This window comes from Schistocerca cancellata, chromosome 1 (genome assembly GCF_023864275.1).
Source record: "Schistocerca cancellata isolate TAMUIC-IGC-003103 chromosome 1, iqSchCanc2.1, whole genome shotgun sequence".
Classification (NCBI taxonomy): domain Eukaryota; kingdom Metazoa; phylum Arthropoda; class Insecta; order Orthoptera; family Acrididae; genus Schistocerca; species Schistocerca cancellata.
The window spans coordinates 9,146,578-9,171,956 of NC_064626.1; the positions used below are offsets into that span (position 1 = coordinate 9,146,578).

At 43.5% G+C, this 25,379-nt stretch overlaps 1 protein-coding gene across 3 annotated transcripts in view; it reads right to left on the bottom strand.

The window, feature by feature from the left end:
- LOC126163955 (NAD(+) hydrolase sarm1) overlaps nucleotides 1–25,379 on the bottom strand; it is a 1,073,782-nt gene that overhangs the window by 824,611 nt on the left and 223,792 nt on the right. The gene's annotated exons all lie outside the window — the stretch shown is intronic.

Here is a 25,379-nt window from a genome sequence, read left to right on the forward strand (position 1 = left end):
TTATGTGCTGCACTGTCTGTCGACACTTTTACGATCCAGTGTGTGGTTTTGTTTTGTGTGCGCTAATTTTTTACGGTTTTTATCTGAATTTTACAGTCGTCCCTTTTTTCTCTATTCTCTTTCGTACTGTTCTCTCTTTTTTATGTACACTCCTGGAAATTGAAATAAGAACACCGTGAATTCATTGTCCCAGGAAGGGGAAACTTTATTGACACATTCCTGGGGTCAGATACATCACATGATCACACTGACAGAACCACAGGCACATAGACACAGGCAACAGAGCATGCACAATGTCGGCACTAGTACAGTGTATATCCACCTTTCGCAGCAATGCAGGCTGCTATTCTCCCATGGAGACGATCGTAGAGATGCTGGATGTAGTCCTGTGGAACGGCTTGCCATGCCATTTCCACCTGGCGCCTCAGTTGGACCAGCGTTCGTGCTGGACGTGCAGACCGCGTGAGACGACGCTTCATCCAGTCCCAAACATGCTCAATGGGGGACAGGTCCGGAGATCTTGCTGGCCAGGGTAGTTGACTTACACCTTCTAGAGCAAGTTGGGTGGCACGGGATACATGCGGACGTGCATTGTCCTGTTGGAACAGCAAGTTCCCTTGCCGGTCTAGGAATGGTAGAGCGATGGGTTCGATGACGGTTTGGATGTACCGTGCACTATTCAGTGTCCCCTCGACGATCACCAGTGGTGTACGGCCAGTGTAGGAGATCGCTCCCCACACCATGATGCCGGGTGTTGGCCCTGTGTGCCTCGGTCGTATGCAGTCCTGATTGTGGCGCTCACCTGCACGGCGCCAAACACGCATACGACCATCATTGGCACCAAGGCAGAAGCGACTCTCATCGCTGAAGACGACACGTCTCCATTCGTCCCTCCATTCACGCCTGTCGCGACACCACTGGAGGCGGGCTGCACGATGTTGGGGCGTGAGCGGAAGACCGCCTAACGGTGTGCGGGACCGTAGCCCAGCTTCATGGAGACGGTTGCCAATGGTCCTCGCCGATACCCCAGGAGCAACAGTGTCCCTAATTTGCTGGGAAGTGGCGGTGCGGTCCCCTACGGCACTGCGTAGGATCCTACGGTCTTGGCGTGCATCCGTGCGTCGCTGCGGTCCGGTCCCAGGTCGACGGGCACGTGCACCTTCCGCCGACCACTGGCGACAACATCGATGTGCTGTGGAGACCTCACGCCCCACGTGTTGAGCAATTCGGCGGTACGTCCACCCGGCCTCCCGCATGCCCACTATACGCCCTCGCTCAATGTCCGTCAACTGCACATACGGTTCACGTCCACGCTGTCGCGGCATGCTACCAGTGTTAAAGACTGCGATGGAGCTCCGTATGCCACGGCAAACTGGCTGACACTGACGGCGGCGGTGCACAAATGCTGCGCAGCTAGCGCCATTCGACGGCCAACACCGCGGTTCCTGGTGTGTCCGCTGTGCCGTGCGTGTGATCATTGCTTGTACAGCCCTCTCGCAGTGTCCGGAGCAAGTATGGTGGGTCTGACACACCGGTGTCAATGTGTTCTTTTTTCCATTTCCAGGAGTGTATATGTACACAATATTGTCTCCTATTTGTTCTTTCAAATGTCTTCCTTTGTATAATAAATGACTTTCGGCTGAAGAGCAGTGCATATGCTGCTGCCAGGCTGCCCCGGATGGGTCAATGAAATCCAATAAAGGAAAAAAAAGGAGGTGCATTCCCCCCTACCCTCCATCTCTATACCGTTTATCTCTTTTTCCGAGGTGGCTTCCATCAACTCCCCCTCCCAGATAATACTGTCTCTCCCTCCATTTATCCCTCCTATCAACTATGATCTTCACCTCCCCCTCCCTCTGTCTTTTCCTAGGCTTCCTCTTCCCCCCTTTCATCCTGTTTTTTCTCCACCTACCCACTCCTTGACTTCATTCTCTCTCCCACCGAGTCCATTTTCTTTCCCTCCCTTGCTGCCCCCTTTTTACTGTGCCCTCTCCCTCCATCAGCTCCCTACCTTCACCCCCCGCTCATACCCATTTGTCTTTATACCCTATGGTGCAGTATTATCTGTGAGTGTTCAGTATTGTGCGTCCCCTTTTTAAAGTGTTGCGAACAGAAACCAGACTGTCACGGTGTTTTTAATTGTGCCTGTCTATTTCCTAAGTGTTTTTAATCAGCATTACTGACCCCCTTTGTTTTTTATGTTTTATTCACAACTTTTTTGCCATGTACCAGTTTTAAACTGTCACCATTTTATCACCTCTTTTCATTGTTATATCTCCTCATTATGTTTTAACTTTATCTGTAGGCTGCAGAGCGGCTTATTACGCTGCTGCCAGCCCCCCTCCCCCCTCTGGGGGGGGGGGGGATTGAAATATAATAAAGAAAAATAAGAAAAGAGGGGCACTGGGACAGTGGATCACTGTTCGAATATTATTATTTCCCAGCTGCAGCTTTCGCCTGTAATTCAGTGACAGTTGCTATATAGAGCTATTGGGTAGACTGGCTCAGCAAATCTTCTGTGCTAGGCTAATACTGAAAATATCATCTCCACATCCAGCAGGTGGCTACTCGCCTGTACTTCGGCGAGAACTTACTGTCGTCTTATTATTACCACTTATCCTGTCCATAAAGGGCACTTCGCTAGACTTCCTGGAGCAACTCTCCAGTCAAAATATCGACTCCACATGTATCACTTTATGATGAAACTGGATTGACTTACTGTCTAGTGATCGATCAATGACAACTCAAATTGTTTAAGTAAACAATGTCCTGCAATGCATACAAAATAATAAGCTTATGTCTGTCCTGTAACGTAGCCCAGTACACACTGTGTCCTTTTCCTGCCAGTTCCCAGAAGGGAGAGTCAACAGCGCCCTGTTGTGGTATTTCGAACTAGGTCTGTTGGTCTCTGAACCTGAAGGTGAAAACACTAAATTCGGTATTCCCACCAATAAATTTGAATTTCCATCCATTTTGAATGCCTTGCCAAAATTTCAGTTTCCGCCATATCCAGGGGTGGCAGTGGATGGGGCGGGAAGGGGAGGGGAGGGAAAGGGTAAGGAACATGTGCCAACTAGGGAAAACCCATGATGTCATCATGGGATGGGGTAAATAATTCATCAATTTAATTCATTTGCATAGCTAATTTCTTATCAAACTAATATCAAAATTTGACCTTAACCAGCTTTGTTCCTCTACTGGCTATATGTGAAACAAGTTAGCTCCCACTATGCGCTGTATGAAGGCGTTCGACGTTGCACTAGAAACTTGTAGTGATGCTGTCACAAATGCACCTAAGACCACACAGCATTTGGAAAAAATGCATAGCTAGCACAAAGACAATCTAGGTTGACAGATTTGGGATGAAGGTATGCAAACATCAGGATGTAGATCACCGAAACGAAGAAAAGAACAATAAAACAAAAATGGTGCATACCAGCAGTAAATGTTTCATCAAAATCAGTTAATTTCATGTCAAAATCAGGTCATATAATAGATTCAACGAGAGAAGTGCTCGGATTGTAAAATAACAGTTTCATTGGCCTATAGGATATGTGTCTATAAGCGCGATACAGACTGCCGTAAAAAAATTAGTACACCTGGAAAAACGACGTCGATTTTGATCTGATGACGCCATCTGGTACCTGTTGGACGGTAGATGCGCCAACAATAGTTTCAACGTAGTCCGCCAACAGGTAGCGTAAGGGCATAGCTACCAGAGGTTGGTCCCAGTCGGAAGGCTCTCTGTGGGGCAAACGTGTGCAGCACACAGGCGACATTCGCGTCCCCTACAGCCAACTGAGCGAGTCACATTGTGACCTTCCGGTTAGCGAGGTGGTTTACACACAAGTTGGACATGCTGATATCAGTAGTCACGTGAACATTCTCACACCCCTGGACACAGTCGACCGCCAGGATCGTCGTATTGGAAGGGCTGCAGTGGCAGAGCGTACGTCTACTGCACAACAGAAAAGAGGGCTTGTCAGTCCGGAAGTGTATATACCAACTGTCGCGAATCGGTTATTAGCACATAGTTCGTTATATCAGACTGCAAATTGCGTTAATCTCAATATACATAAACAACAGACACAGACGTTTCCACAGAATTTTTAAATAATTTTTGATGAATGCAGATTTGATTCCTTCTACAACATGCTTATGTTGGAAGTCTTTGAGGGCCAAGGTTGCAGATGGCCACATCAGAGATTCACGTTGCATTCCACATGCAAGCCAGCAGGTCAGGCACGGAGATGAATTGATTCTAGAGCGATTTCCTCCTGAATTATGTAGCATCGTATGTTTACACACATCTCTCGTAATCTCCAGTTGTGAATTACCGTCCAATAGCATTCGAGATGTATTCAGGTCAGATGAATTTGATGGCTAAGGCACCAATGCATTGGTGATAGGGACAGCCAGTAAGGCGACGTGACTTTACTCGCCCAGACTACTGCGGGATACGTCGTTGTACTATCGGATGACCCAGGTTTATTTCATAGGTACAGTCAATATCGGCGCCATTAGTTCCACGATCAAAACCCAGCTGCTGAAGGACATGACTCAGGCAGTGCTTCTTCAAGAGGTCCATTCCGATCGACACCTGTATTTTTATGGATACACTTCTTACAGCAACCCAACTACCAAAGATGGTGATAGAACGGCCATACGCGAGGGCATAGAGGCAGCTGACATTCAGTATTTACCACCAGCACTGTGTGAGTCTGGAATGGAGAAGCACAGAGCAAACAGCCTATTACGCTACTGAGATCGCTATTTTAAGGCACCACACAGCACTTAGTGGCGGACAGGGACTTTAACAGGATCTTACCCTCCGAGGATCAGATCCGTCACCTTTCCACTCAGCCAGTGTGTTGGACACGATCTGCCTTCCCCGAGATCTTAGGGCAGCTACTGTCAGCGCCGAGCAGCGGCCCACTGAAGTCACCAACCATTAGCTCTCCATCTGTATTATGATTCCCTCACGAACACCGCGGATTATTAACATCAACATTCTCTGGGACGAGGCCTGCCATCTGCCCATCACTGATATTTGGTACAAATGTTACATCTACGTCATACCTATGATGCTGGCCGCTGTGGCCGAGCCGCTCTAGGCTCTTCAGTCTGTAACCGCGCTGCTACTACGGTCGCATGTTCCAATCCTGCCTCGGGTATGGATGTGTGCGATGTCCTTAAGTTAGTTAGGTTTAAGTAGTTCTAAGTCTAGGGGACTGATGACCTCAGGTGTTAAGTCCCATAGTGCTCAGAGCCATTTGAACCATATCTATGATCCTGCGCCAAACTGCGGCACTATTTGTCACATACTCATGGCGCACAGGGGAGACAGGCCTCTTTGGCAACAAGAGGGCTCTAGTTTTACTATTTGGTCTTAGGGAAATTAGTGTCACAACCACGTTCGGAGGTGCGCGAAACGGTTGTCCCCCACACATAGGCGCGTCTCCTGCAGATCATGGCGGCCAGCCTGGTAGGCGTGTGGGTTCACGCAAGGCTGCAAGATTCCGTCCCAGATGAATGTGCTTCTGTCCATCGCGTCGTCAGACAACGTAGACATCGCAGGAGGCGGTGGACGGACAACGTCCAGAGACACAGACCGCCATCTTCTGTGCCATCACAGATTATTTCTGTATCTGGTTGCTCAATGGCCTGACAATGACGTTGAGGAAAGGTCACAAGGAGACCCAAACATTCTTGGAGGTCATCACACTGGAGACATTGTACGCGGTCCTGTCACAGTGTGTAAGAAACAAATCGCCTGGACCTGTCGCTTGAATTTTATAGCACCTTTCCTGGCTTGATGCGGGTCGTTTGGCGACAGAAGTGCTGCGAACTTCTGGCCCTGGACGTTTGCAACTCTAGAATTTTTGGAGGGCATGGGAATTCCTGTGCCAAAACCGAACGAATGGTGCGTACCGCGAAACTTCCTCCCACTGATTTTAGTGAATTCGAATTACAAGCTGTTCGCACACATACTTTCTACTCGCCTAAGGATGCCATTCACGGAGACCAAACATCTCTAGGAGGTGTTAGTAATATCCACATTCCGGTTAAGCTCATGGAGAGATTGGTGGCGCTCATGGCGGGGTGTCATTTAGAAGACGCCCTCTTGGCAGTCGACCTAGACCACACGTTCTACCGAGTTGAGCATAGTTTCTTGTGGGCTGTCTTAGAATAGATGGGTCAGGGCCCGATACTGGTTGGTGTGGTTTTCCCTCTGTGGGGCCTCTTCCACAATCCTGGTCAATGGCTACCAATCATCACCACGAGCTATTGAGCGCTCAGTGTGACAAGGATAACGTATCACAGACTTATAATGATCTGCACACAAGTTCGTCTCCATATCTTTCCAACGCACGAATTCATTATGCGGATACACTCTGTGTACGCCTACCTTGTCCCGAAACTTGCTCATTAAACACAAGTTCTCCCTATGCCCACTGCAGTACTGCCAAATTCCAGACGGCCTTTGATCGTTTCGTCAGCGATGGTGGGAGTTCAAGACTGGAAGCATTAGAATGATAGATGTGCGAAATAGGACGCATGCTCTCTTTCTGTGAACGATGCTTCGGACAGGGAAACCCTCCCCAGCACACTGACTGGGGAGATGAAGCGACTGATTGCTATCGGACGTATCGGGCCGCCAGTGACGTCACATTCGCACGTGTCTGGTGGACACGAGTTATCTGTTGGATATCCTACCGACTACGTGGGCGCCTACAGCCAAGGACTTCTACTGATATTTTCAACGCCTGCTAATGTGGCTGAACTCCGACATCCGACAGTTGGCTGCAAGCGGCAGTGGAGTAACATCCATTCTCCTTTACCTCCCATTGCGATAAGGCGCCTGTGGTATGTGAAGCCGATTGCAAAATTCTCCACCCAACATTTATACACTATATATCTTGTTGAGGACCCTCTGTGCCCAAAAAACGCCTCTGTCAACGCCTGCATGCGCCATTTTGTTTTTAATGCGGCTGCCGACTGTTGGCTCCTCAGAAGCCGCACCTCGCCATTGTAGCTGCGACGGACACCTCAGTCCGCAGAGCCCACAGACACTGACGACACTTACCGCCCTACTACTCGACATAATGTCACGGTGTGGGTTAAAGGCATGCCGCTTGTCAGGGTGTAGCAGAGTTGTTACATTTTTCGCACTACTTAACAAGCAGCTACACGGTTTTAAGGCGTAAGGCATCGTTCTTTGCGAATTACTTGGGGTCATTGTTTACGCATCCTCCAGGCCATTGGGGTGTATGGGGTGAGAGAAGAGACTGAAGGTATAGCACAGGATCGGCTGACGTCAGACATCAATTGATAACACAGCTCTACAAAATAAAATTTTTTTTTTCGTTGCCAGGGAAGTTTGAACGAAAATGGGATATTGTTATGATACTCATTCCGAGTATATTTGTACTTTTTCCAAATTGGCTCTGGTTTTTGAGATATAGGTTATTTGTGGAAATGAGAGTTTAACGTGGATAATATCGACTGCAGGGTCCATATATGGTGTAATGTATTTGCTACCTGTTTTTTAATTAGTGATATTGTACTATCTTTATTAAACAATTGTGCTCAGGGAGTGCATCTGTGTGGTTGAGGATTACATCATGCAAACATCACACTGTCAGCATGTGTTCAGTCCTGTTGTGCGGTGCGTGTGTTGAAGATATTGAGGGTTGTGCAGATTTGAATTCGGCGGTACTCGACATTAATTTGTTGGCCGAGGTAATCCCCGCAACAGCCGATAGGTAGCGTTCAGTGTAAACAAGAAAAATGGCGATGGTCGAAAGTCACACACATGTGCAGTGCAGCTTCAAGGAGATAGAACCTTTTCATCGCGACGTAGCAAATCAGAGGTGAGTATTCATTTCACACAAAACAATTAATGATGTTTGTTGGATGTGATTGACATGCAAATACAAGAAAGTTCTGCATAATATGTAGTATTTGTGCAATTTTGTTTTAGCAAAACATGAGTTCTTCACGCCGTCTTTGCGTGAACCATCCAGATGAGTTCTGCTACATTTGTGGTGAATACGTTCTTCAAAAGAACAGGAAGAATATCACTCCTTTTGTGAAGGAAGCGTATCTGGCATATTTCGGAATTAAACTTGGAGATCAAGACAAGGCGTGGGCACCCCATAAAGTTTGTAAATGCTGTGTGGAATGCTTACAGCAGTGGACAAAACGAAAAAGGAAAAGCTTAAACTTCGGAGTGCCTATGGTATGGCGAGAGCAGAAGAACCATACAGATGATTGCTATCTTTGCATTGTTAATGTGAAAGGTTTTAATAGGTTCAAAAAACGAAAGTGGGAATATCCCGATTTGGAGTCAGCAAGAAGACCGGTGGTGCACAGCAACGATGTTCCTGTACCAACCTTCACAACATTACCCACGCTAACATCATCAGATGACGAGGTGCACGGCGAGGAATGTACAAGTAGTGGTTCGGAATACGAAGGACGTGAGACACAACCCCAGCAGTTCGACCAGAAGGAGCTCAGTGACTTGATACGAGAACTCAATCTTTCAAAGCAAGCATCAGAACTCTTAGCATCCAGGCTTAAGGAAAAGAACTGTCTTCACCCAAGTGTTAAAATAACAGCTTACCGGACGAGGAAAAAACCTTCTTCCATACTTCAACCAAGAAGAGGTTATAGTGTATTGCAGCAATATACCTGGACTTTTACTTGAATTGGGGCCGCCGGAATATAGACCAGAGGACTGGCGTCTCTTCATAGACAGTTCCACTAGAAGTTTAAAATGTGTTCTCCTACACAATGGCAATCGTTACGCATCTATTCCAATTGCCCACTCAACAAAACTTTGTGAAGCATATGCTAACATCAAGATGGTTCTGCAGAAAATTCAGTATATGCAGCACCAGTGGTTGATTTGTGTTGATTTGAAAATGGTGAACTTCTTGCTTGGACAACAAAGTGGATACACAAAGCACCCATGTTTTATCTGCATGTGGGATAGTAGGGCAAAGCACGAACATTGGAAGCAGAAAACATGGCCTCCAAGGGAACATATGGCTGATGGTGAAGCAAACATCATTAATGAACCTCTGGTTAGTAGGGACAAGATTGTTCTTCCACCATTACATATTAAGTTAGGACTAATGAAGCAATTCACCAAAGCTTTAGACAAAAATGGTAATTGCTTCACATACATCTGCAATACGTTCCCTGGACTCAGTAGTGAAAAACTTAAGGCAGGAATATTTGATGGTCCTCAAATTCGCAGGCTCATCAACGATACCAATTTTACAAGTGTCATGACTGTCACTGAAGCATCGGCCTGGAACAGTTTTGTCGCTGTTGTAAAATGTTTTTTGGGCAATCATAAAGCTCCCAATTACGAGGAACTGGTCAAAAACATGCTCACTAACTTTCAAAACTTAGGAGCTAACATGAGCATAAAATTGCACTTCCTTCACAGCCACTTGGATCGATTTCCTCGTAATATAGGTGATTTCAGTGAGGAACAAGGAGAGCGGTTCCATCAAGATATGAAAGGAATAGAGGAAAGATATAAAGGAAGATGGGACAGGCATATGATGGCAGATTATTGCTGGAATCTGCAACGTGACTGTTCTGAAGAGACCTATAAAAGGAAAGCGTGCAGGAAGCGGTTCGTCATGGAGGGAAAATAATATACTTATAGAGAAACTTTTCAATTATGTTTTATACGTGGACAAATGCCTATCAGGTTTTCATAGAAGCTATTTATAAAGATTATTTTCTTTTTTCATTTTAGTTTGTAGCGCTCGAGTTCAGTATTAGCAATTTTTTCTAATTTTTTGAATAAATCATGCATTATCTCAAAAACTAGAGCCAAATTGCATAAATGGTTGCTATATTCGTCCTCAGCACCACTAACCCATCCTAAAGCCACTCAAATATCCTTGGGAAGAAAATGAGTGTTGACCAGTGTAATTATAGGGTGTTTAACCCTCGATAAATGTGAAGACGACCCGGACATCCCGCCATGTGGCTGCTGTAGACACTCTGGGAAAAAAGATAAAAAGAAAAATACATAAATAAAAAGCATCGTATCTTTTCTGTTCTCATTCCTTTTTTTACTGCATGATAGGATGCGTGTTTCGTTTCTGCCCGCGGGCGAAGCGTGAAGTAGTGGCAAAAATCTGTCCTTGTTAGCTTTTAGTTTGAACGTGGCGGTGCCATTCCTATTATATCAACATACTCTGAAAGGAATCTAATTGGTATATAATGTGGACCAGAAGACTTACCTATATTAAGTCCACTGGGCTACTTCATTCCGCCAAAGATACCTACTTCTAAGTTTCTCATGGTGGTCCCAGTTCTTGATTCGAATTCTGGAATAATTAATTCGTCTTCTTCAGTGAATGAATTTAATAACTCAGCTTTGTGGCACTGTCATCGCTATTACGCAGTGAAAGTGTTCCTGGCGTCAGTGTACTTTTGTACGACCAGAACATCCCTGGATTTTCTGTCAGATTTCGAAACAGAGTTTCGTTCTGGAAACCATTAAAAGCATCTCGCTCTGAAGACCGTGCCAAATTTCGAGCTTCTGTAAAACTTCGTCAATCATGTGTATCATTCTTTTAAATTTGGTACGCTTTGTTCTTTGCTTCTGCAACAATGTTAGGACGTCTTTTGAGTACCACGGTGGATCAGTTGTGTCTCTTAATAGTTTATTTGATATAAATCTCCCAACTGCTGTCGATACTGTTTCTTTGAATTTGAACTACATCTGGTCTACAATTAGGAAGGAATCGAAGCTGTCTCTTAGGAAGACGACTAGCGAACTGTATCTCCTTTTTTAAATAGATATATTTTTCATTTATTTTTGGGGTGTTCGGATGTTACAGTTTTCAGCCTCGCGACAACGACCTTGTGGTCACTATTTCCTATATCAATCATGATGTTCCCTATTTCTTAGGAATCTTCGTTGCTAAGAGGTCGAGTATGTTTTCGCTACTTTTTACACTTCGTGTGGGGTTTTGAAGTAATTCTTCAAAAAATTTTAGGAGGAAGCATTTAATACGATTTCGGACGATGTTTTACGCCCATCAACGAGTATTTTCGCCAATATTTCGAGGGTAAATTGAAGTCACCATCAACTATAATTGAATGACTGGGGTACGAATTTGAAATGAGTCTCAAGTTTTCTTTGAACTGTTCAGCAACTGTATCATCTGAGTCGGGAGGTCAGTATTCAAGGTGTCAAGTATAAGCTAACCATACTAACCACCAGGAAGTACCTACACCAGTTTCGGTAGAAAATAGACAACTTTTAACAGCATCAAACACGGCACCAGCAACTGTATTTAATCTTTCCTTCCTGAACCCATCTTTCAGCATCAATAACGATTTGTCCTTCCGAGCTCTCTATTAGCGCCCGGAGCTCGGTTCCTTGGCAACTACGACAGCTTACTAGTATAATAGTAGTCTACCTTTCTCCTGTGTTTGACCTGCACCCTCTGAAAATGAAATCATTTTTCTTGTTTCCTGAAGCAGTCTAATCTGAAAACACCACTCCAGCCTCCATTACATTTGTTGCTATTTCCTTTATATAGTGAACCCCTGACTAATTAAGTGGAAAAAATAGCAACATCATGTGACACAAGGTGAGGAATCTACAGCCTACATGGCTGCAGGCCCACCTGAGCCTCTGATTCAAGCCCTGCACTTGGCTGTGTACCAGAGGTCCGCAGTCGCTCCAGTCAGATGGTGAGGTCTGCCTTCATCTCACAAGTAAGAGTGGCAGTCTTTACAAATTCAGATAGCTGCCTGAAACCAGAGAGTATCTCTTCTGATGTTAAGTGGCACACATCATCAGTTCCAACATATGGCTGCACCCTGCATTCTTCCACTGCATCTGGAAGCACCCTCTCCACATTAGGAATGACTCCTCACGGTATGCTTAAAGACTGCACACCGTATTTCTTCGCCTCCTCAGTAGCTGTATCCATAATGGACTCTGTTATGCACCTAACACTGGAATTTCCAACTACCAATCATTCCACCCTCTGTAAATGCCCAACTCGTGCAGGTTGTGAAACTTCATCTGAAACAGAACAAGCGACTGTACATGCCTCAAAATCTTTGTCAGCCACAGATAGTGTCCGACACCTGAATGTCAGACGAACTGTAAAATCTTTTGTTGCCTGCTGCACGACCTCAGTGCCTGCAGTAACTGGGGCAACCACAAGTGCAGTAACTGGGGCAACCACAGGCGGACAGGTGGGACAGATCCCCCCGTCAGGGCCTCCACAGTGACGCCCACTGCCGACAGCCTCGAACTGCATCACTGAAGTCAGCACCACCCGGAGCTGCGAGTGGAGGGTCACCGGCATAGCCTCCGACGGAATACAGCGATTACAGCCCCTATCTGTACTAAAGACGACGGAACTGTGCACAAGATAGTAAGTAAAACGTTAAATCTTGCCTAACAAACACAAAAACGTGCAGTAAATTTAATAATTAAAACTACTAAGTACACAAGTAACAGTATATAAATTGCTCTTGTTTGCAGCTCTTAAAAATATTCAGAAACGGACACCTCGCCTTTAGCGCTGCCACCTTACTGACAGTCTATTTGTCTAACCGACCTGCCTGTCGCAAGTAGCTGGTGCTCGGACTCGGGGGATGCGGACAAGTCGGCCCTGCTGCACCTGACGATGCTCGTTATCGACCGCGCCCGGCCCGCTGCTAGGCGGCTATTTCTGGCCGGACCGCCGCGCCTGGCTGCCCTGCGCACTTACTTTCTGTACCTCGCGAGAAGGCGAGGAGGAAGAATGAGGCGCTCGCAACAAGTGCGCCCCCGCCCGCCGTCAGGCCACAACACACACTGCGAGTCTATTTATAACTCGCGGCTTGTCGGACACCTTCTGGACTCGATCCAGGTGGCGGCCAAACGCGAAACGCCCATCTGCTTTGTGACCGCAGCACTCACGCGTCTGACAGGCGGTCAACACAGAGCCACGAAAAACTTACCTTCTTTACAGACACGAGACCAAATTTAAGCAATAAATTGAAATAAACAACTTTTACGTCTTATTTGCCCCCCCCCCCCTCCCCCCGATAACTGTGTAATTATGAACAATCATTTTGTTCTTGCCCTTTGTTTCGAGGCACGTATGGCGAAAAAGTCCTTTTTTAAAAATGTATTAGTAAATCATAAAATTCACTTGTTTCTCTAACGTTTACAACGTTGTCGAATGGCTCTTGGTTATTGCTATAAGTACAATATTGAGGTACAGTCAGGAATATAAAAAATACGAAAATTATGTTATAAATTTAAAAATTTTACAATATAATAACATTTTACGGCGTTAGAAACTTGTAGGAACCGTTCCTCTCTGCAGCCAGCGCACCCTCCCCCCCCCCCCCTCTCCCACGAGTCTTCGTCACGGTTCGTGCAGCGGCGTGCTGCCTCACTGTGGCGTGTCCACTTTAGTGTGGACTGGTGGACTGTAGACACGTAGCTGCCGACAAACCCAAATATTCATTACAGTAATTACTTTCTAGGCGATAGTGAAAACCATACGAGTTGCGGAGGTGTGTCATTCGCGAAGCAGTGCGTCGAAAGAAACGGCTCACCGAGATGAACTGCAGAAGGAGCGAGGCCTCGTTCGTTCGGTCGGTCCCAGTCTTTCTCGGATTGTCAATCGTCCTTCATTCCAGCTCCACCGATCTTCGTCCATCTGTAAGTTACTCTCTTGTTCAATTTAAACATGTTCCCGATATTTCCATTTCTCTTTCTTCGCGTATATCATTCACCGTCCAACACAGGTATCTTGCAACTTTGTTATAAATATACACGCATATCAAAATGGACGCAGGAGGTGACAGTATGCTGCAGTTCGTTTTTTGATATTCTAGGGCATTTTCTTGAGAGAAATGTGACCACGATTTCAAATAATATTCATCAATGGCTATATTTAAGTTTAACTTATATATTCCAAAAAATCGTTAAAAATTAAAATTTTCAAATCAAACAATACAAAATTATACAGCTGTGCGTTTCATTTTCACTTTCACCTTCTGAGGTACATCTCGCAGTCCTCCGAAGGGACTGAATGCCAGTCGGCCTGCGTGGAATACTTTCTAATCTGTTCCGCTCCCTGAAGTGAGAAACTTTTCTAGTTCGAATGCGAAAGGTTCTCTAGCCGCCTGCTGGCTCACACTCATCTAACGAGGCAGCCTGGCAAGTGTGAGCGGTACCCGTGTGATATCCTCCACACGTAAATACTCGCGAACAAATTTCCCAAATCAGTTCTCATAAAAGTCGACAAATCGGCTCGAATGATTGCAATATTTTAGATTCTTTTAAGTGTAAAACAATTCGCGGTATCAGAATACTGTCAGTAGCTCGATGTGAAAAAAAAGTAGGAGGAGTAGAAACTATGGAACCGTCAAGTTGCCTGTTCCCTCCTCTTATTTAAATTACATACGTATAGTAAATGGAAAGGTTTCTGAAGACATACTTCAAACAATTTTGTAATCAAATGTATGTCTTTTTACTTTGAAATTCTCGTTAAACGTACAATACTACATAATTAAATATCAAAGGAACACCGAATGAGTACAACTGAACAGGTCCCGAAAAGGACCGGTCAGCAGTGAGCTAGTTTCTGAAGATGAACGACCTGGTGCACTCTAAAAACTGCCGCTGGTAGTGCTGTTACCAGTACCGCTAGCAGCACTACTGCAGACAGCGAGAGCGGCAGTTGCGGTGTCTCGCTCGCCTGCTGCAGCGGCCGCAACACGCCCCGGCCGCCTTCCGCAGTCTGAGCCGCGGCAGCTCAGTCGGGCTGCGACGCCTCCCGACGCTGCCCGCAGCTCCGACTCGCCTTTGTTCGGGGAGGAGGCTGCCACGGCGTCTCGCCATTTGGCCAGGAGCACCCGATAACGTACGAACACGCCACATTGAGTCATTCGCGGCACCACGCCTCTTTTCTTCGCAGGTGCGGACCGACGGCTCCGATGCGAGGGGAAACGGGAAGGGGGGGAGGGTTGGTACCGTTTTCCTCTCTCCCCCATACCCACCCTCTCTTCCCCTCGATCACCCAGAAATGTAATTTTCCGTCCAGCGTACATTTAGTGCGTAACAGATTTCGGCAATAATGACAACAAGATGCGTTAAGTTTTGTAGATAATAATAATAATAATAAAAACAATAATAATTTGTTTGCATTGCTTTAACACAGTGTCCAAGAAACTGTAATTCAGAAAAATGTAGCATTTGAACGCCAGTTTACTACATTTTGAGAACTATATGTGTCAAGTTACTGATTTAAGAGCCTTCTACTGAAATGTTGTTTGCGTGCTGGCGTTCATGCCTCCCCCCCCCCCTCTCCACGATAGTGCTCTACCTCCTCCCCCTCCCTACCCCCCTGTTTGGAACCGCAACTGTCTCCTGCCCTTTCTGTCTAGGACTCAAATTTTTAACGTACTACCGGCTTGACACGTCGGATACACCAGTTTCCTTAAGATCATCGGAGTAGAGCAACACTAGACACGGCCAGTAGTTGGGCAGGTACGAGTACTGTGCACACTGCCGGCTGCTTTCTCGGCAGACTTAGAGCCAACGACCTAGATTAAAGGCCAGCCGGATATGTCCGCGCTGGCGGGAACGCCAAGCGAGCCGTCCTCCCCTGCGCTGTTCGGGGGGAAGGAGGCCTGTGCCGGCACCCGGTGTCGCCCTCTCGCTTCCTCACCCTAACACGACGTAAATACGACACCACACTACACTCGCCAACCATTACATTTACACATATTAGATATACTTAACACACAACTCTCACACTTCCCAACGAAAGGCGCCATTGTTCACGAAGGATAACAAAAACTTTGCCTGTTACGCGACTGAATATCGGGGTCTCGCAGCCGACCGTGCCATACGGCTTCAGCTTCTTTACTGAACAGAAAGAACATGTCAACCGCGGCGTCCTTCGAGACGACCGTCCAGCTCCCCGTGCATTACACTGCACAGTTCTGGCCACCAGACGCCTCACCTTTATCACAAACATCACTCGCCACGTTCAGTCATTGTAAAGAGATAGGTTTTGTTCTGCTTTAGGGAGCAAAAAACAACCGTGGTCGTACCCACCCGAATGTAAAGAGAGCTCCAGTTCCACAGCGGACTACAGAACTACCCGGTGTTGAATAAACGAGGTTCTGTCCACATAAAATCCGTTGGAGATCCAACACGTGAAGCTTATGCAGCGTAGAGAAAAATCTCATGAATCCCATGAACCATGGACCTTGCCGTTGGTGGGGAGGCTTGCGTGCCTCAGCGATACAGATGGCCGTACCGTAGGTACAACCACAACGGAGGGGTATCTGTTGAGAGGCCAGACAAACGTGTGGTTCCTGAAGAGGGGCAGCAGCCTTTTCAGTAGTTGCAAGGGCAACAGTCTGGATGATTGACTGATCTGGCCTTGTAACAATAACCAAAACGGCCTTGCTGTGCTGGTACTGCGAACGGCTGAAAGCAAGGGGAAACTACGGCCGTAATTTTTCCCGAGGGCATGCAGCTTTACTGTATGATTAAATGATGATGGCGTCCTCTTGGGTAAAATATTCCGGAGGTAAAATAGTCCCCCATTCGGATCTCCGGGCGGGGACTACTCAAGAGGATGTCATTATCAGGAGAAAGAAAACTGGCGTTCTACGGATCGGAGCGTGGAATGTCAGATCTCTTAATCGGGAAGGTAGGTTAGAAAATTTAAAAAGGGAAATGGATAGGTTAAAGTTAGATATAGTGGGAATTAGTGAAGTTCGGTGGCAGGAGGAACAAGACTTCTGGTCAGGTGACTACAGGGTTATAAACACAAAGTCAAATAGGGGTAATGCAGGAGTAGGTTTAATAATGAATAGGAAAATAGGAATGCGGGTAAGCTACTACAAACAGCATAGTGAACGCATTATTGTGGCCAAGATAGATACGAAGCCCACACCTACTACAGTAGTACAAGTTTATATGCCAACTAGCTCTGCAGATGACGAAGAAATTGAAGAAATGTATGATGAAATAAAAGAAATTATTCAGATAGTGAAGGGAGACGAAAATTTAATAGTCATGGGTGACTGGAATTCGAGTGTAGGAAAAGGGAGAGAAGGAAACGTAGTAGGTGAATATGGATTGGGGCTAAGAAATGAAAGAGGAAGCCGCCTGGTAGAATTTTGCACAGAGCACAAGTTAATCATAGCTAACACTTGGTATAAGAATCATGATAGAAGGTTGTATACATGGAAGAACCCTGGAGATACCAAAATGTATCAGATAGATTATATAATGGTAAGACAGAGATTTAGGAATCAGGTTTTAAATTGTAAGACATTTCCAGGGGCAGATGTGGACTCTGACCACAATCTATTGGTTATGAGCTGTAGATTAAAACTGAAGAAACTGCAAAAAGGTGGGAATTTAAGGAGATGGGACCTGGATAAACTGAAAGAACCAGAGGTTGTACAGAGTTTCAGGGAGAGCATAAGGGAACAATTGACAGGAATGGGGGAAAGAAATACAGTAGAAGAGGAATGGGTAGCTTTGAGGGATGAAGTAGTGAGGACAGCAGAGGATCAAGTAGGTAAAAAGAGGAGGGCTAGTAGAAATCCTTGGGTAACAGAAGAAATATTGAATTTAATTGATGAAAGGAGAAAATATTAAAATGCAGTAAATGAAGCAGGCGAAAAGGAATACAAACGTCTGAAAAATGAGATCGACAGGAAGTGCAAAATGGCTAAGCAGGGATGGCTAGAGGACAAATGTAAGGATGTAGAGGCTTATCTCACTAGGGGTAAGATAGATACTGCCTACAGGAAAATTAGAGAGACCTTTGGAGAAAAGAGAACCACTTGTATGAACATCAACAGCTCAGATGGAAACCCAGTTCTAAGCAAAGAAGGGAAAGCAGAAAGGTGGAAGGAGTATATAGAGGGTCTATACAAGGGCAATGTACTTGAGGACAATATTATGGAAATGGAAGAGGATGTAGATGAAGATGAAATGGGAGATACGATACTGCGTGAAGAGTTTGACAGAGCACTGAAATACCTGAGTCGAAACAAGGCCCCCGGAGTAGACAACATTCCATTGGAACTACTGACGGCCTCGGGAGAGCCAGTCCTGACAAAACTCTACCATCTGGTGAGCAAGATGTATGAAACAGGTGAAATACCCTCAGACTTCAAGAAGAATATAATAATTCCAATCCCAAAGAAAGCAGGTGTTGACAGATGTGAAAATTACCGAACAATCAGTTTAATAAGCCACAGCTGCAAAATACTAACACGAATTCTTTACAGACGAATGGAAAAACTAGTAGAAGCCGACCTCGGGGAAGATCAGTTTGGATTTCGTAGAAATACTGGAACACGTGAGGCAACACTGACCTTACGACTTATCTTAGAAGAAAGATTAAGGAAAGGCAAACCTACGTTTCTAGCATTTGTAGACTTGGAGAAGGCTTTTGACAATGTTGACTGGAATACTCTCTTTCAAATTCTAAAGGTGGCAGGGGTAAAATACAGGGAGCGAAAGGCTATTTACAATTTGTACAGAAACCAGATGGCAGTTATAATAGTCGAGGGACATGAAAGGGAAGCAGCGGTTGGGAAGGGAGTAAGACAGGGTTGTAGCCTCTCCCCGATGTTATTCAATCTGTATATTGAGCAAGCAGTAAAGGAAACAAAAGAAAAATTCGGAGTAGGTATTAAAATCCATGGAGAAGAAATAAAAACTTTGAGGTTCGCCGATGATATTGTAATTCTGTCAGAGACAGCAAAGGACTTGGAAGAGCACTTGAACGGAATGGATGGTATCTTGAAGGGAGGATATAAGATGAACATCAACAAAAGCAAAACGAGGATAATGGAATGTAGTCGAATTAAGTCGGGTGATGCTGAGGGAATTAGATTAGGAAATGAGACACTTAAAGTAGTAAAGGAGTTTTGCTATTTGGGGAGCAAAATAACTGATGATGGTCGAAGTAGAGAGGATATAAAATGTAGACTGGCAATGGCAAGGAAAGCGTTTCTGAAGAAGAGAAATTTGTTAACATCGAGTATAGATTTAAGTGTCAGGAAGTCATTTCTGAAAGTATTTGTATGGAGTGTAGCCATGTATGGAAGTGAAACATGGACGGTTAATAGTTTGGACAAGAAGAGAATAGAAGCTTTCGAAATGTGGTGCTACAGAAGAATGCTGAAGATTAGATGGGTAGATCACATAACTAATGAGGAAGTATTGAATAGGATTGGGGAGAAGAGAAGTTTGTGGCACAACTTGACCAGAAGAAGGGATCGGTTGGTAGGACATGTTCTGAGGCATCAAGGGATCACCAATTTAGTATTGGAGGGCAGCGTGGAGGGTAAAAATCGTAGGGGGAGACCAAGAGATGAATACACTAAGCAGATTCTGAAGGATGTAGGTTGCAGTAGGTACTAGGAGATGAAGAAGCATGCACAGGATAGAGTAGCATGGAGAGCTGCATCAAACCAGTCTCAGGACTGAAGACCACAACAAACAAAACATGAAGCAAAACTTGTCCAAAGCAGAAATGACATAACTTATCGAAAGTTCGAAGAGAAAAGAAAACGCGCAGCTTTGTTATATGAAAGACAAAGTTGGGTGTGCTTTTTCACATCTCTACAGACGACTTAAACTTCTTCTCGTCAGCAGCCAACAGTAAGCTACGATAAAATTATGGCCACAAGGGGGAACATTCGTTTCTACGCCTACAGTACAGAAATTACTATGACGTTCTCTTCTCAGAAAGTAAGTGATGAAAGAGTCAACGGAAGTCTAATTGGAAACGTTTCTGCGGCTATTATTCTGTTTCTCACAGACCTCTTCAACTTCTCTTCGTTAGTGATATAAATTCTGCTGAGTGCAAACAGGTTTAATCCGACTAATACCTAATACTTGATACCTAAAACAAAATCACTTTCTGATTACAGGTACGACGTCATGTCACCTGCAGTATCCAAAGTTTTGGAGGTCACTGTTCATGAATAGCTGACTGACTACAATTATACATATTACACCCTCGACAAATGTCAAAAGGATTCCGAAAATACTATAGCATAGCAAATGTGTCAATCCAAATTATTCGTGATCCAAACAGGCCGTGGAAAAGCATGAAGTGAGCGGATTAACGCCAACTTATTTAAAAAAGACATTCCATCTGATATTACTTATGAAACTGATGCAGATGAATTTTTCACAAAGTAATAAACTGCAACTGGACAGGTGTCAACAAGTCGTCTGTGCACCGGAGAGGTCATCACAGGAACCCCGCGTTCTCTGCGGAATCGGGCAGGTTGAGTCCCTGGTCTGCTGCTTTTCTCCCTGTGTACCAAGCATATCAAGCTCAATAGCAGCCTGCGCTAAATAAACCATGTTGAAGTTTATCTGGGACTAAAGGATATGTACTCGTATTTCATTATGAAAGTTTGTAAGACGTGTATATTTCACATCGTTGAAAAGAAGGATGGATCACTCCGTTTAGTTTTAGATTCACGTCAGGTTAATAAAATAATCATTACAGAAACTGACCGACCACAGACGTTACAACAGTTCCTGCAAAAGTTTCATGGCACCTCTATATATACCACCCTCGATCTCAAAGCAGGATTTTGGCAAATCCAGTTGCATCCAAATTGCCGAAAGTATACGGCATTCATTTGCTTTGGTGAATGCTACCAATTTTGTAAACTTCCGTTTGGACTAACGATTTCGTTTGCAGCCTTTATACGAGGCATGAATACAATTCTCCCGCAGGATATTAAAAACAAAATTACTACATATGTAGATGATATTCTTTTCTGCCTGATTCATGTAGCACTATCACCGTCAGAGGGTGGTACGGGACTACGAGTCCCACCGCCACACCTCCGAAGTGAATTGCAGTGACGCAGTCACTGCCCTGTGGAAATTTACTGCCTCACCAACACAGTTAGACCGCAATAGACCGGTGATGCTGTATTGTAACATATCACCCCGGACTACAAGTCCATTTAAAAAAAAAAAAAAAAAAAAAAAAAAATTTTAGGCATTATTAATTATTTTAGAAGTTTCATTCATTATAAAGCATTAGACACACATTTGCTATACCAGCTCACAAGCAAAAACACAATTTGGTCATGGAATGAAGACGTTGAAGCTGAATTCGAGAATGTGAAAGAAGCGTTACTAAGGGCACCTTTGCTATCACATCCTGACCCAACACAAAACTTTTCCATTGCAACAGATAGTTCAACTACAGCACTAGGAGTACATATTTCCCAGGAAGTAGAGGAGGAAGGTAAGACAATCGTTAAACATATTGCGTTTGCAAGCAGGATACTTTCCCCAGCAGAGCGCAATTACTCTGTAACAGAATTAGAGAAGCTATGCGTAATATGGGCATTTAAGAGATTCCGTCATTATCTATACGGAAGACACACCACACTATATACCGATCACCGAGCAATCCAGTTTTTATTATCAGCAAAACTTACGCATGATAGATTAAGCCGTTGGAAATCATATCTACAAGAGTTTAACGTTACTATTGTACACATTCCAGGCACGCACAATATTGTTGCAGACGCACTATCGAGATCTATATACCATAAACGAATAGAGAAAGAAAATACCTTCTGCCACAACAACCATACTATTATTGATATCAGACAAGTAGCTTTCGAAAACTTTATATCATCAGCATTACGGGACATAGAGAACAGCAGAAAGATGAAACACTAAAAGCGATTGTAACGCTTTGGCGAGACAAGAGCAAGGCAAAAATCAGACATAATTACACTATACATCAAAATATTCTGTCTATTCGCTCATACCCAGACGGCAACATTGGCTTTTATGCATTCCAGAAGGGATCAGAAACAAATTGATATGGTATACGCACCAAGCTATGCACATTACGGAGCCAGGATATGCTTTCTAATTCTTCGACAAAATTGTCACTTCAACAATATGGAAAAACACATCCGCAAAGTTGTAGCATCCTGCAAGATATGTCAAAAAACTAAATCATCAACAGTATCACATATTCCACCACTGTATCCCATCATACCGGTTAAGTTAAGACACGTAGCAGCAGTAGATCCTTAAGGTCAAATCCCCTAGTTATATTCTAGTAGCCGTAGAACTGACACCCAAATTTGTAACATTTTCTCCACTAAGGAAAACAACAGCTAGATCAGTATCAAGAGCATTTGTAAGAGATTTTCTATCAGTAGCAGGACATGAACAGAAGGTTATTTCAGATAACGGACCGCAGTTTAGGTCAGACATATGGAAACAAATGTTAGAGAGTAAGAACATAACACCAATATACATATCAAGATATCACAGTTCTTCTAACCCATCAGAAAGAATAATGAAAGAGATCGGAAAACTATCTAGAATTTATTGCCACAGAAAGCATACAACATGGGACGAATACATTTCACAGTTTCAGGAAGGAATAAATGCAATACCTAATGAGTCAACGATGCTGTCACCAACTGTAATACTGACGAATAAAGACTCACTGAATAAACGAACTGAAATGATTATTTTTCCAAAGAAGCGTAGACTTCTTCATTGTGAGATAACAGACATGGCACTGGCGAACATTGAACGAGCTGCAGATCGTCGGAAGAGACAGCAGAAGCAGGCAAGTAGATCACGCAAGTAGGAGATTGGCGATAAGGTGCTAGTCCGTACCCATTATCTGTCACATAAAGGGAAGAACCGATGCAAAAAATTTGAACTTCTATATGCAGGACCGTACAGAATTCGAAATATTTCGCACGCTAATGTAGTACACATTGAGACACTCAGAACAAAAAATTCGAGAGGAAACCATCATATGTCAAGCATAAAGAAATTCTTAAAATAGAAAAACCTTCTTACAGGGATACATATAGACAGAGTATAACAATGAGCTTTTTGACACATTCCAGCAAGCCCGAACACAGAGCGCTACTAATGGGTTATTTACGTGCACGTCAGGTTGCCCCGACTCGACCGTAGATAGTTACACTGAACATTAACAGCAAGCAGTCTTAGAAGCCTTCTCGCAGGACATTTATTTCACATTATGTAAGGTAAGTGAAGCAATTAACAAGACTACTTTCAATGTAAATGTATAACATGTACAAATGATTTTCATACAGTAGTAGCAATTAGCTGTATTTTTTAACCCGTGCATGCAGCACTGTTGTCATAGTTCAACAAAATAAACGCAGTTTTAATTATAATATAAGTATTGAATATGGAGAAATATGGATAAACGCTTTACAGGTCATGCCGAGAGCTGACGCGATTTTCCAGATGCAGAGAGATGTTGAAGTCATGCCGCGCGCTGACAATTATTAACAATGAATATTTTATTATAGGCTATGCAGAGAGACGACACGAGGTACAAAAGAGAGAGAGGAGAATGAAGATGTTAATATGTAAGGAATATAATTTAGCAATGGTTTATTTTGGTAACAGGTGACACAGCGCAGCACTACGGATAGAGAAACCACATTAAATTGCTTACTATATGTACTTTGCTATTCGAAACATTTTTTCTGCATTGAACATGATATCTTTTACATCAGATACATACACAGGAAAAACAGATCACGCCAAATGTCAGCATACCGATCCGCACTCTGCGTAAAATACAAATGTTTTCTCTTAAGTAACAATGACGATGTATGCTACACAACTCAAAGATAATTTACAGTCGACTGACAATATGACTCATAACTGACGACCACATTACCGAACAGAATACACAAAAGGAAATTTATGTACTGAAGTCACGGAAAGCGACATAGTTAGTCAAAATATACCTGCATATTTCAAAAACTGTGAAGTTATATAAGAGACTCTTGATGTAATTGTTTATACGAACACCAAACTATGATTTAGCTAAAGGAAATTTAACTACTAAAGTGACAGAAAGTGACACAGCTTGTCCAATTGTATTTGTATAATTGACAACCTGTGAAGTAATATAACAGTGTCTTTATGTAATTATTTATATGAGCACCAGATTATGATTTATTTAAAGGAAATGTATCTGCTAAAGTCACAGAATGTGACATAGTTTGTATAAGGAGACTTGTCTACTTTATTTAAAATGTTGATGTCTAAATGTACTACTAAATTCCACTTACAGGAATATTTGTTTATTTTATTGACTGTCACGTAATGTCATATGTACTGTAGGCTGAATTCACTACAGATGAAAAAAGCGTTTTTGTGTAATTGTTTAAAACTATAAACTTTTTCTACAGTCACACAATGTGACATATTTTTTCCTTTTAAACGTAAAATATGAATACGGTAAAGATAATTTTTATGAGCACAGAGGAAAGAGATGATGCAAAATTTGGTAATAACGGTATCAACATAAACCGTTAACCTTTTGACAAAATGCTCACACCCGTACCTTAATTCCTGTGAATCCCCATGGTTATGGAGCACAAAGAAAGTGGATAGTGAACCACGTTACTTCAGCCTGCGATGTTTTCTATGAGGTGCCGGCATACCAAGATGCACACCACAGTCATGATGTACGTCAATTTCTTGCATACCAAGATGTACATCATCACTACTAAGGGACAATTGGAGTTGGAACTGTTACCTGATGTAGCTGCATCAACTCATGCAATTCGACGGTTAACTTAGTGTTTAGTTACACAAAAATATGGATCAAAGAGACGACGGAATCACATGGTGAAACCTGGTGTTGTGCTATGTGAGGGAAAGAAACAGACTTTTGAGTGCATTCATAGACAGTTGCCAGTTCTTTGACCATGCTATCCAATTCATTTTTTTTCCTTCCTTGAATATGGTACTAATAGATGCCAATTTTACCAGTGAAACAAATTTATAATGAAACATAAAATATGTTCTAATTTTTTGCCATTTATTACTATTAGAGACATAAACAACTCTTACTACCTGATGTACACTTCCAACTTACTGACTCATATTATTTGTAGACTTTGATGTATAGTCTTCCGAATATTCTCCTTGTTAGACTTAGGAAAACAAATTCTTATGACAGTATATGTATGTGCTTTGTTGAAAGAAATATTCTATCATTAACTTACTTACTACTACACATATTTCTATAATCAAATTTTCTCCTTACGTCAAGTTCAAATGACTTAACGACGTAGGAAAATTTTAAGGAAACCCAGTGGAGGTTTATGTAAGACATGTATATTTCTATTGTCTATTGTCAAACCACAATTTATGAAAGATGTTTATATATTATTAATAGGATTCAATAGGAATAATTAATATTTGTCATTTTGGAAATAATTGTGGTAGCAGGGAATGTCTGCGCCAAAGTATTGTTGACTGGAGA